Here is a 13,398-nt window from a genome sequence, read left to right on the forward strand (position 1 = left end):
CCCTTTGTCAAGCATGCTTGACAAAGGGGGTAACCCCGAAACGTTGCATGCTGCAATAAATACCTAGCAAGGTTTTTCCTGCTTGAAATATCCTGTGTGCCAGTGAAGTTTTTTGTTCCAGTATACTAGGGAGGTGGCCGATTCCTCCTGTTTGCTGTGCACCAGGTGTTCTCTATCTGATTGATTAGGGTGTGCGAGTGTTTCTTGAAATTCCATAGTTCCAGAGGTACCCAGGGTACAAATAAACACTCACCCCAAATCTCCCCCTAACTGACCTTCAAGCTGGGCCCCCTTAGCTCATAACAAAAGTGTAAGGGCCAATGTATGACAATCCTATACTACACACCCTACATGGTTACTATGTACAGTTTATTTTCCTATTTTTTCTGCATGACGCCACGGGAAATAATTAGGTAATTCTGCCTGGGCATGTGATCCTCCTCACCCACTATGAGCTGTACTGAAAAGACTGAAGAAATGCTCATGTCAAGTACCGTAAATAACAACTCACAGTTATACATTGCGCTAGTTTGGAGCAGTCTGATGGCAACTTAAAGGGAGCAAGGCTGAGTTATACATATATATCACTCATGTATTATAATGTACCCCCTACTGTAAATGATAAGGATATTAGAAGTCACTGAGGGGTTGTTCTGTGACCATATAAAGGCACAAGGCTGCAGGCTGAGTTATACAGGGAACTCTGAGTATCACTCATGTATTATAAGGGATAATGTACCCCCTACTGTAAATGATAAGGATATTAGAAGTCACTGAGGGGTTGTTCTGTGACCATATAAAGACACAAGGCTGCAGGCTGAGTTATACAGGGAACTCTGAGTATCACTCATGTATTATCAGGGATACTGTACCCCCTACTGTAAAGGATAAGGATATTAGAAGTCACTGAGGGGTTGTTCTGTGACCATATAAAGGCACAAGGCTGCAGGCTGAGTTATACAGGGAACTCTGAGTATCAATCATGTATTATAAGGGATAATGTACCCCCTACTGTAAATGATAAGGATATTAGAAGTCACTGAGGGGTTGTTCTGTGACCATATAAAGGCACAAGGCTGTAGGCTGAGTTATACAGGGAACTCTGAGTATCACTTATGTATTATAAGGGATAATGTACCCCCTACTGTAAATGATAAGGATATTAGAAGTCACTGAGGGGTTGTTCTGTGACCATATAAAGGCACAAGGTTCTAGATATACAGCTCTAATATACTTGTAATTTACACAATGGAAATATTGTACCTAACTATAGTTATATAGACTAACTGCTGTGCAGTAAATAATTTGAAGGGAATGTTGGTGGAATCTCCGTACATTTGGGATTTCAGCGCTAGGGAATTCTGGCAGAATCTGTTCAGCTAAAGCTGCAAATAAAAAACATTTAAAGGTTTTAAAAAAAAAAAAGCCTTTATTCCTGGAGTTGAATGTATTCTCTGACCCCAGCTTTGGCCAGGCCACTGAAGAGACCAATCATTATCCAAACATCTGAACTGAATTCCATCCCATAATAGTGTCATTGTTACACAGAGACAAGGCTGATGTTTCTTACAGACACATAATACCAACTCTGTATTTAACCGGCACTGAAAGAAGATAACAGGGAGCCAAGCGGCCATATTATTTACCTTCCCATGGGACGTCCTGTTCCACATCCAAAAGATTCCGATTGTGTCGGCCACTAAGGTGCATTAACCCTTATAACTCGCACACACCGTCCAGCCTGGGAGGCAAATCTTGGAGGAAAGAGAACTACTAAGCCTTGACTATATCATCAGCGCAGCTTTCAGGTAACACTTTGCCTCCAAACCCGTGTGATTGTGAAAGAATCCAGTGCAATGTGCGAGCCCAGTCTGCAATAGGCGCGAGCACACGGGCAACACACTCCTAATCTCATTCATCTGTATTTAATTACAACTTGTTTGCAGTCATTAGTATCATGAGCTCTAAGGGCAAATACCTATAGATCATCTGCTGGCTTGATTATTACCTATCTTCTACAGAATGACATAATGTCAATGCCTTTATAGTAAAATAAATCCTTTCTGTGCTAAAAGGGAATTCTCCTTTCCTCCAGCCTCAGTGGACAATGTAATTAGGTATGCCCATCTAAGGATGGAAAAGTAGATAATTAATATCTGGCGGCGCAGGGATTCGAACCGCTATCTTGCTGCACGGGGTCCTGTGTTCGATTCCGTCTGTTGGCATAGAGTTGGATTGTTCGTCCATTGTCTGTGCCAGCAGAGTCCAGGTGATTGGATTGCCATTAAGGTCAGAGGAAGGATAATTCAGTGCTCTGCTCACTGTGCGGCCACAGAAAAGGTAACACTTTGCTCTTAGTGGCAGACACAGACCAACATATATAGGAAGGGAGACAAATCTCTCCAAATCCTTGCACCCTAGACAGGCATCTCTGCTGCCCACCCCTAGTTCTACTAATAATTAATATGGATGCACTGAATCCAGGATTCCTCCTTTTTCGCCAGGATTCAGATTCGGCCGAATCCTTGTGCCTGGCTGAACCGAATCCAAATCGTAATTTGCACATGCAAATTAGGAGGGGAAAAGAAATCATGCGACTTTTCGTCAGAAAACAAGGAAGTAAAAAAAAATGTCCACTTTTTCCTTTCCAGTACCTAATTTGCATATACAAATTCAGATTTAGTTCGGTATTCGGCCAAATCTTTCAGAAGGATTCAGGGATACGGCCGAATCCCAGATAATGGATTCGGTGCATCCCTAATCATGAAGTTTAATGCCTTTTCCCATGTGTTGTTTCACTAAACATGAATTTTACACATAATTGCACCCTATCAATAGGCAGAGAATGAGCAGCTAAATGGAAACACACAGGACAGAGTTGTACTTGGTGAATCCCTTACAGACAACATATTAATAATGTGAGCAGTTTCCATTCTCCGGCCGGAATCCGAGAGTCTCGCACCTCGTGCAAAGGTTGATGGAGTTTATTTAACCTAAGGGCAAGTTTGTGTCTTTATCAGTGAGTGTGAAACCATCGTGCACTTCTAGTGTGTAACTGGGACACGACACTCACCTGTGAAGTTATGTGTGAATAAAGGTTGTGTGTCGTATTTCCCCATGTTAAACAAGTTTACCCCAGAGACCCAAATTACCTAAATACCTGATGTTTGCTTTAAAGAAAAATGCTAGTCACTGAAAAAAAACTGTTGAAATTAAAGGGGAAATTCCAATTGGGCTTTTTGCAGTTTGGAACATTAACAGCCATCTGGTTGTTAAAGGACAAGGAAAGTGTAACTAAAAAAGTAGGTAGAAATGTTGTACATTATTTGTTTTGTGCTTCTGTACCAGCCCAAGGCAACCACAGCCCTTTAGCAGTAAAGATCTGTGTCTCCAAAGATGCCCCAGTAGCTCCCCATCTTCTTTTCTGCTGATTCACTGCACATGCTCTGTGCTGCTGTCACTTACTGAGCTTAGGGAGCCACTCACAATATACAGTACACATAGAATAGAAATGTCACAATATAAGGCTGATTAGTAATTAATACACATAATTACTACATGGCAGCACAGAAACCAGTGCAATTAGCATCAGAATTGAATAATCAGCAAACCTGTAGCATCAGCTTATATTACAGCCAGGGAAGCTCATTTTCTGCTGGATAATTAGTGACGAGCCCTAAGCTTAGCTTCTCAACAGCCAATCAGAGCCCACTGAGCATGTGAGTGTCACAGACACTTTCCAAGATGGTGACCCCCTGTGACAAGTTTGAAGTCCTGGATCATTGCTGCTATTGACAAGCTCAAACTTTAGCCTCGTGCAATAAGTTCACTATATAAAATAGGAAATTTTTAGCCATATTCATTTTTAGGTTTTAGTTCTCCTTTAAAGGGGTTGTTCACCTTTGAGTTAACTGTGTAGTAGTGATGTGCGGATCAGCTGACCTCGCCACTCTTCCTCGTGGGTGCAGGTTGAGCTCTTCTCCTGCTCTCTACACCCGCTACCATCAAATGCCGGCTTCCGACTTCTGCGTTCGTCTTTTATAGGCGCTGCACCTGCCCCTTTTGTGACATAATTGGCGGGGCGGGGCGGATCTATAAAAGCAACCAGAAGTCGGATGCAGGCGGGCGCGGGCTAAGGGAGTGCGGTTTAGGGTCGGGTGTGGGTCTGGCAAATCCTTACCCGCACATTAATACTGTGTAGAGAGGGATATTCTGAGACAATTTGCAATTGGTTTTCATTTTTTATTATTTGTGATTTTTGACTTATTTGGCTTTTTATTCAGCAGCTCTCCGGTTTAGAATTTCAGTAATGTGGTTGCTAGGGTCCACATTACCCTAGCAACCATGTATTGATTCAAACAAGAGACTATGAATATGAATGGGAGAGGCCTGAATAGAAAGAGGAGTAATAAAAAGTAACAATAACACTACATTTGTAGCCTTACACCGCATTTTGTTTTTTAGATGGGGTCAGTGACCCCCATTTGAAAGCTGGAAAGAGTCAGAAGAAGAAGGCAAATAATTAACAAAAACTAGAAAAAAAAATAATGGAAAGTCGATTAGAATTGGCCATTCTACAACATACTAAAATTTAACTTAAAGCTGAACCACCCCTTTAAACCGACAGTGGTTTCAAAGTAAAGCTGACCATATCTAAAGGGGTGGTTCACCTTTAAGCTAAGCTTTAGTATGTTATAAAATGGCCAATACTAAGCAACGTTTCAATTAGTCTTCGTTATTAATATTTTATAGGTTTTTTTTTACTATTTGCCTTTTTATTCTGACTCTTTCTGGCTTTCAAATAGGGGCCTTTCTATTCAGGCTTCTCCTATTCAAATTCCAGCCTCTTATTCAAATCAATGCATGGTTGCTAGGGGAATTTGGACCCTAGCAACCAAGTGGCTGACATTGCAAACTGGAGAGCTGCTGAATAAAAAGCTAAAGCTGTACGGTGAGTTTAATGGCAATTCTCAAGCATTAGGAGCATTGGGATGTGTTGGAGTTGAACTACACACAACACTTGATCCTACAGGTCCGTCCAACAATAATGCAACTAATATTAACCCTGATCTGCCTGACAAACATTCAGAGAGGACAGAGCTCAGTTTTCAGGAGCCCAATCTGCACTGAAATAACTGTGATGCCCCCGGGGTCACTGAGGAGGAAATACCTGATGGACGGGGCAGGTGGATAGTAAGTCAGAGGTTTCAGTAAGACCAATATAAACTATGCAACTTAAAGTAATCCTCAAGTTTCCTTCTTATCAGGAATGAATAATACTATATAAAATTACAGAGAAGCTCGTACCTGTGGCCCTTAGAGTACGGGGCCCAAACTGCTGCTCCGGAATGAGGAAGACTCCCAGCTCACTCACTGCCACCAGCCGACCAGGAGCCGAGTGTTTCACATCAATGGACTGAGGGAGGGTGGGAAAGAAATAAGAGAAATTCTTCAGCTTGAGGGACGTGCCCTCCTCTCTGCTCCTCCTATTCATTGCTCAGTAAACTGACTCTGCCATGTGGCAACCGCCTGATGTGAGACGACTCTGGGGGGAGAAGCTTTGAAAAGGGTCTGTGACTCTCTAAAAATGTCTATCCAGCATATAGAACACTGGGGGTGATGGGGTGGCGCAGCTATGTCTGGAGATGAACCTGCCCAGGTGGAGTTTGCCTTTAATATATATATCTATGTTAATTGAGCCATTATAAGGAATAATGTACCCCCTACTGTAAATGATAAGGATATTAGAAGTCACTGAGGGGTTGTTCTGTGACCATATAAAGGCACAAGGCTGCAGGCTGAGTTATACAGGGAACTCTGAGTATCACTCATGTATTATAAGGATAATGTACCCCCTACTGTAAATGATAAGGATATTAGAAGTCACTGAGGGGTTGTTCTGTGACCATATAAAGGCACAATGCTGCAGGCTGAGTTATACAGGGAACTCTGAGTATCACTCATGTATTATAAGGGGTAATGTACCCCCTACTGTAAATGATAAGGATATTAGAAGTCACTGAGGGGTTGTTCTGTGACCATATAAAGGCACAAGGCTGCAGGCTGAGTTATACAGGGAACTCTGAGTATCACTCATGTATTATAAGGGATAATGTACCCCCTACTGTAAATGATAAGGATATTAGAAGTCACTGAGGGGTTGTTCTGTGACCATATAAAGGCACAAGGCTGCAGGCTGAGTTATACAGGGAACTCTGAGTATCACTCATGTATTATAAGGGATAATGTACCCCCTACTGTAAATGATAAGGATATTAGAAGTCACTGAGGGGTTGTTCTGTGACCATATAAAGGCACAAGGCTGCAGGCTGAGTTATACAGGGAACTCTGAGTATCACTCATGTATTATAAGGATAATGTACCCCCTACTGTAAATGATAAGGATATTAGAAGTCACTGAGGGGTTGTTCTGTGACCATATAAAGGCACAAGGCTGCAGGCTGAGTTACACAGGGAACTCTGGGACAAGGGAGTCATTTGACCTGATATATATATACATCCAGTGATACATGAATCTATACAAACTGACATACATATCTCTATGGCTCAAAGGTCATTTTGTCTGTTTTAGAAAAGATACTGTAATCTGAGCAGAACCATCCTCCCACATAGAACTGCATTTATATAACATTTACAGCTACCATACTGCAACTGAGATGTACCCCTCAGTGACTTCTAATATCCTTATCATTTACAGTAGGGGGTACATTATCCCTTATAATACATGAGTGATACTCAGAGTTCCCTGTATAACTCAGCCTGCAGCCTTGTGTCTTTATATGGTCACAGAACAACCCCTCAGTGACTTCTAATATCCTTATCATTTACAGTAGGGGGTACATTATCCCTTATAATACATGAGTGATACTCAGAGTTCCCTGTATAACTCAGCCTGCAGCCTTGTGCCTTTATATGGTCACAGAACAACCCCTCAGTGACTTCTAATATCCTTATCATTTACAGTAGGGGGTACATTATCCCTTATAATACATGAGTGATACTCAGAGTTCCCTGTATAACTCAGCCTGCAGCCTTGTGCCTTTATATGGTCACAGAACAACCCCTCAGTGACTTCTAATATCCTTATCATTTACAGTAGGGGGTACATTATCCCTTATAATACATGAGTGATACTCAGAGTTCCCTGTATAACTCAGCCTGCAGCCTTGTGCCTTTATATGGTCACAGAACAACCCCTCAGTGACTTCTAATATCCTTATCATTTACAGTAGGGGGTCCTGTACAGGTGCCGTCCCCACTTTTTTGCTAATTACTTGTCCGAATACAAATAAGGCTGAGGTGGAGTTTATGAGCCAGTCACATCCATGTGGGGATGGTGAGTGAAAGGTTTATGGGATATTATCATGTAGATAAAAGAAATAACAAACTGCTGTAAATACACATTTCTCAACACCCTTAAAGGGGCAGCGGCAGCGCGTTGATAGTGAGAGGGCAGCTACTATTCTAAAGAAGGCTTGAGCCTGTAAACAAATATCATAAGAAATATATATTTTATATGGTCCCAGAGCTCCGCCTCCCTCAATATTGAACATAGAATGATATTCCTTGGGAACCATAGAGAACCTCCCACTCTGTGCATTTATTCAAATAACACAGAACATGAAATAAACAAACTAAACCATGACCTGATGCCCAAGAAGCAGCAGCCATTCCCACACGTTACCATAGCAACAGTGACACCCTCAAACTAGACCCTGGAATGTCCCTACCTTTCCTGAGTTCAGAGTGGAACGTTCCATAATCAGCCGACTCTCCCCGTGATTGGGCAGCAGTGGATCAGTCTGACAGCCGCCTCCATCTCACACAGCTTCTCCTGTTCCGCTACACACCATAAAGCTGGCAGAGGTGGGGGATAGAGCGGCGTCATAGAGAATGGAAGGGGACTGGTCAGATCTCTCAGGACTTCATAGGCAGCCATTTTACTTAGGGGCAGAAACTTGTTTCCTGAAAGAATGTGCCTGTTGTATCTCAATATACCCTAATGAAAAGTTGCATTATAGGATAAGTAAACCTTTAATATAAGTGAATGTAAAATTAATGAGGGGGGCTATTCTAAGCACTTTTGTCATTTATATTCATTATTTATTTATGTTTAATTCCAAGATATTAAGGGATACATGTGCTGTTAATATAAATGAATTGTGTTACAACAGCGCCACCTGCTGGTCAGTTTCCCACCAGTCTGACCAGCAAGTAGTCAAGGAAGTTGTCAGGAGAAAGAAAGAGTGAATTGGGGGGCGGGCCAAGGGCTTTTTTTAAGGGTATTACAAATTTACCAGAGGCGGCAAAAATGTTGCTCCTGGTACTTTATGAGGGAGTGCAATTATGCTCACTGCGCTAGTGTCCTGAACCTCTCAGCTGCCCTCGTGGACCCTCCCGGACCTCCTATGGTGTAAACATATGAGCGCACAGGGGAGGGGGCTGCGGCAGCAACAGTCTCAGATGGCGGAGGGACCCCTGTTTGGATAAATGAGAATCTTCACAGTCAGGTTATAGAAGTCCCTAACAAGGCAAAAGCAAGGGGATTTCAACATCAGCGTAGGAAAGTTTTTCTTATTATTACTATAAGGGCAATCAATACATTAAATTTCCTTCCAAGAGAGGGGGGTGATTGAACCCCCATGAATGAAGGTGGGTTTAAAAGCAGACGGGACTAGGGTTGCCACCTTTTCTGGAAAAAAAATACCGGCCTTACTATATATTTATCTTTTTTCCCTATTAATAACATTGGGATCAACCAACATTTTTACCGGCCGGGCCGGTAAAATCCCGGCCAGGTGGCAACCCTAGGCAGGGCATATGGAGTTAATATTTTCATGAGAAGCCAGGTTTTGGATTGTTTGCTGGAAATTACTTTGCTTAACTTACAGAATTGAAATGTTTATAACTGACATCACTGAGGCAACTTTGGGCTACTATTGAAAACGCATCGCCGCGTGTGCATTAGCGCAGGCGACTTTTCATTGTAGCCTATGGGGAGATATTCGCTCAAAAGACGAGCCAATTAGTCGTCAGGCGACAAAATCTCCCCGAATCTCCTCGTGTGGACTAGTTTTAAGGTCATCTTGCAAAACATCAGGATTATTTGTTATACAGCAGACCAGGGTGTATAAATCTTCAGCTGGGGGATGGAAACTTTCATACGATAACAGCTCATTACGGTCTGTTGGTTTTGTTAAAATAAACGTCTGGAAACCTGTCTCCATACGGGCAATGTTAACATCCACAATAGAGACTCTTCGGAGATCAGCTATCACTGTGAATTTTATGTCATTTTAAGCGACCCACCATAGGAGGAACATGTCACCACCCTCTTTGCCTGGAAAAGTGTGTATTAGATAGATGTTCTCCTCCACAAACCAGCTTATGAAAGAGTTGGCACAGGCTGGGGAAACATGGAGGCCCATGGCCGTCCCCCGCAACTGTAAGTAGTATCTGACCCGAATTTTGAAATCATTTCTATGTAAAATAAAGCTGAGTATCTGCACACAAATGATTTGTTTCATTATCATCTGACTGTGACTGTTCTGCAAAAATGTTTTAATCGCATACAGACCTTCTCAGTAAACTGTTGATTGATAAGATTGATGGGCAGGTATTGATATTTCATGTCGCCAAGTTCTATTCATCTATACCCGATCAGGAGGGTCTGTATATGATTAATAATTTGTCGTGATGCACCGAATCCACTGTTTGGGATCCGACCAAATCCCTGAATCAGGGCCGCTCCGGCCATGAGGCAAGGTGAGAATCTTGCCTCAGGCGGCACGGAGCGGCCAGTTACCAGGGGCGGCAAAAAGCCGCCTCTGGTAACTTTAAGAGCCGAATTTCCGTCTTTTAAAATGGAAATTCGGCTCTTCTAGCGCAGCGAGCGCAATAGCGCTCACTGCACTAATTTGCCCCTCCTCCACCCGCTCCGACGCTGGTAGTTAGAAGAGCGGAGCAGGAGGAGGGGCGGCATTGGGGCTGCTGCCTCAGGCGGCAGCAGCCCCTGAAACGTGCCTGCCCTGAATCCTTCAAGATTCGGATTTGTCCGAATACCAAACCGAATCAGAATCCTAATTTGCATATGCAAATTAGGGACGGGAAGAGAAAAGTAGGATAAACATTTTTTACTTCCTTCTTTTGCGACAAAAAGTTACATGATTTACCTTCCTGGCCATTATTTGCATATGCAAATTAGGATTCAGATTTGGTTCAGCCAGACATGAGGATTAGGCCGAATCCTGCTGAAAATGCTGAATCCAGTCCAAATCCCGAACCAAATCCTGTATTCGGGGCATCCCTAATTTGTTACAGAACAGTGGTCAGTATGGTGAGAATTAAATTTTGTGCAGAGGCTCAGATTAATTTTACATACATACTACTTAAATTTTCGGGACAGATGTGCCTTGCAATTGTGGAGGACAACCTTGGGATGAAATGTTGGCCCAGCCCAGGACCGCCATCAAAAATCACAGGTCCCCGAACAACAAAATTTTCTTTGGGTATTTTTGTGTCTTCTGCACTTCGGCACTTCGGGTATTTCCGTGGCTTCGGCTCCATTCGCAGCTTCTGGTCTTCTGCACTTCAGATCTTTGGCTTTTTGGGACTTCGGCTATTTAGGACTTCAGCTCATTGGGAATTTGTCTCTTCAGGACTGTGGATCTTCCGGACCTCAGCAGTTCGGTGATGTCAAGGGGCCCAGCTAATTCGAAAAGTGCAGCACACTTTAAGCCCGGTACAAATGTACCCCCTGTGCCCCCTGATGGCGGCCCTGCCCCAGCCTATGTCAACTCTTTCATGAGTTGGTTTGAGGAAAATCTACTATGCCAGGCACTGTTGTTACTGGTGGAGGTACATTGATGACGATAGAAGGTGATCAGAGAGAGACAGAGAGAGGTAGAAAGTAATAAGGTGTTTGTACCTTAAAGTACCGGCAATAGCAGCAATATTTAAATGTGTTCTTGCCATTTTAAGTTGAGAATTTGCACATTATTCAATTTTTTTTTTTCAATTTACTTATCTGACAGTGGGTGGCAAAGAAATAACTGCCTTATCCCTGTCCCAATGAGGCAAAGAAAGAGGCGATGCACTCCATCTAGTGGCGACCAGTGGAAAGGAAACTTCTGCCTTGTTTTTATATCTTCTTTTTTTTTATCTGGGGTTTATTTCATGTGAAACTTACTAAAGTAAGTTCATTGACTTTTGATGTACATGCCCCCCCCCCATTTATTATCCTATACTGCCATAGGTTTATCTCTCTGTACAGGCTTTGAGCAAACTTCAAGGCTGTTCCTGCTGAATTGTGCTTAGTACAGGGAATACCTATGCTGCCATAGTTTTATGGGATCTCTCTGTACAGACTATGAGCAAACTTAGGGGACTGTTCCTGCTGAATTGTGCTCAGTACAAGAGAATACCTATGCTGCATTAAAGAAAATAGTACTATCTGAGGCATAGCAGTTCTCTTAATGGGAAAGACAAGGTAACAGTAACATATGTTCGGGATGCCTCCTTACTTGAGGAACATTTCCTGTCTGTGATATTTTTTTCTTCATATTATAACTTGGAAATCACCTAAAGGTGGCCATAGACTCAAAGATCCGCTCGTTTGGCGACATCGCCAAACGAGCGGATCTTTCCCCGATATGCCACTAACGGCATGGCTATATCGGGGGTAATTCCAACGTATGGCCGAACGATCTAATTATGTTGCGCCAAGGGGCTCCGACGGGTTGGTCGGTTAAAAATCAAACCTTCCCGATCGATAGCGTGGCCAGATATCGATCGGGAAGACCCGTCGGAAGCCCCCATACACGGGCAGATAAGCTGTCAAATCGGTCCAAACAACCAATATCGGCAGCTTTATCTGCCCGTGAATGGCCACCTTAACAGTTCCTTTCCAGCCAGATGTGCCCTCAGTAGTTGGAGGAGGAGGGGAGATTGTGTAGAAACACAATTAGGACCCGGAGGTAGTTCCATACAAAAACAAACCACAGTGTAAATAGTCAATGGGCTCCCACTGTATGAGGTCGTCTGTATGTGATCAGTCATAGACAGAGCAAAGGTTACACCACTGTGGAGACAGCATTGCTTGGTTACTGTTGTCCTAATGTTCTCAGGGTAGTCTTGTAGCAACTGTAGGGGCATTTACCAAAGGTACCACCTAGGCTGGGGGGGAGCAGGGAGGGGGTGTCTATGTAGGGTAGGGGTTTTATTAGCAAGGGTTTGGTTCTCCTTTAACCAAAGGTCTGGATCCCCTAAAGTGGGTTCAGTACTGCAGTCCCTTCAATTAAGGCCATTATTGTCTAAGTGAGCGCAACCTCCAGCTACAATCCTTGGGTGGAGCACAAGGCTGCTCTTTAAAGCTTATAACTATCTTACCTTCCTAGAATGTTCTCCTGACACAGGGAGTCCTGTAACCTGGGAGTCCTTATTCCTTATTTTATTCTCTAGGAGGGTGGCCCAAGTCTAGAGCAGATGTTTTTACTGGGCACCAGTCTCCCCACACACATCCACCTGGGTCAGAAGATGGAGGCCAAAGAGGATGAACCACCCCTTTCTAATCTCTATATTAAACTGTGACAGGAAGTGGTGGGTAGAGCTATGGGCAAATAACATAGATATGTAAATAAAATACATGGGTTTCTGTCTGGCAACTAGAGGAATAGCACTGGATTTCTATCCACTGTTATACCGAAATATAATAATAGCAAAGTGCTGGGCAGGGAGAAACCTTATTAACATAGTGATGAAAGGGATTATTCATCTTTAAATTAACTTTTAGTATGATGTAGAGAGGGATATTCTGAGAAAATTTGCAATTGGTTTTCCTTATTTATTATTTGTGTTTTTTGAGTTATTTAGCTTTTTATTCAGCAGCTCTCCAGTTTGTATTATATGCAGTCTGGTTGCTATGGACCAAATTCCCCTAGCAACCATGCACGGATTTGAATAAGAGACTGGAATATGAATAGGAGAGGCCTGAAAAGAAAGATGAATCTTATTTATTATTAAAAAAAACATAATTTTATCGGAGGGGGACAAACACGAAAAACTTGAGCGAAAATAATTTTTTGGGGATTTTTTTCCCGAATCGATCAATGTTTTTGGAATTTTTCCCGATAAGTCCAAAATAGTCCGATTTTTGTACTAATTCCAGCGCAGACTACAGAAACTTCCAAATAGGACAGGGACCTCTCCCATTGATATATATACAACTTCGGCAGGTCTGACATGCCGGATTTTCAGATTTTGACTTTTTCCATCCTCGGGGTATAATAAATCTTGAAAAAAATATTTTTTTTTCTTTCCACTAAAAAAAATTTGTTTTTTTTACCCCTTAATGTGTAGCCTTACAGAGCATTTGTATTT

At 42.6% G+C, this 13,398-nt stretch overlaps 1 protein-coding gene across 3 annotated transcripts in view; it reads right to left on the bottom strand.

Annotated features, from left to right (window-relative positions):
* b4galt4.L (UDP-Gal:betaGlcNAc beta 1,4- galactosyltransferase, polypeptide 4 L homeolog) overlaps positions 1-7,888 on the bottom strand; it is a 28,338-nt gene extending 20,450 nt beyond the window's left edge. Inside the window, exons 1-2 of one of the 3 annotated variants that reach the window (XM_018245833.2) lie at positions 7,752-7,888; positions 5,308-5,416 (exon numbers count right to left, since the gene is read on the bottom strand). The gene's annotated coding sequence lies outside the window, so the exon portion shown is untranslated. Of the gene's footprint in view, positions 1-1,646; positions 2,447-3,900; positions 4,012-5,307; positions 5,417-7,751 lie in introns of those variants that run through there. The other 2 variants (XM_041581422.1, XM_041581420.1) reach the window with 2 other exon arrangements.
* Between the last annotated feature and the right edge of the window lie 5,510 nt (positions 7,889-13,398).

Source organism: Xenopus laevis, chromosome 2L, assembly GCF_017654675.1.
Source record: "Xenopus laevis strain J_2021 chromosome 2L, Xenopus_laevis_v10.1, whole genome shotgun sequence".
NCBI classification, from domain to species: domain Eukaryota; kingdom Metazoa; phylum Chordata; class Amphibia; order Anura; family Pipidae; genus Xenopus; species Xenopus laevis.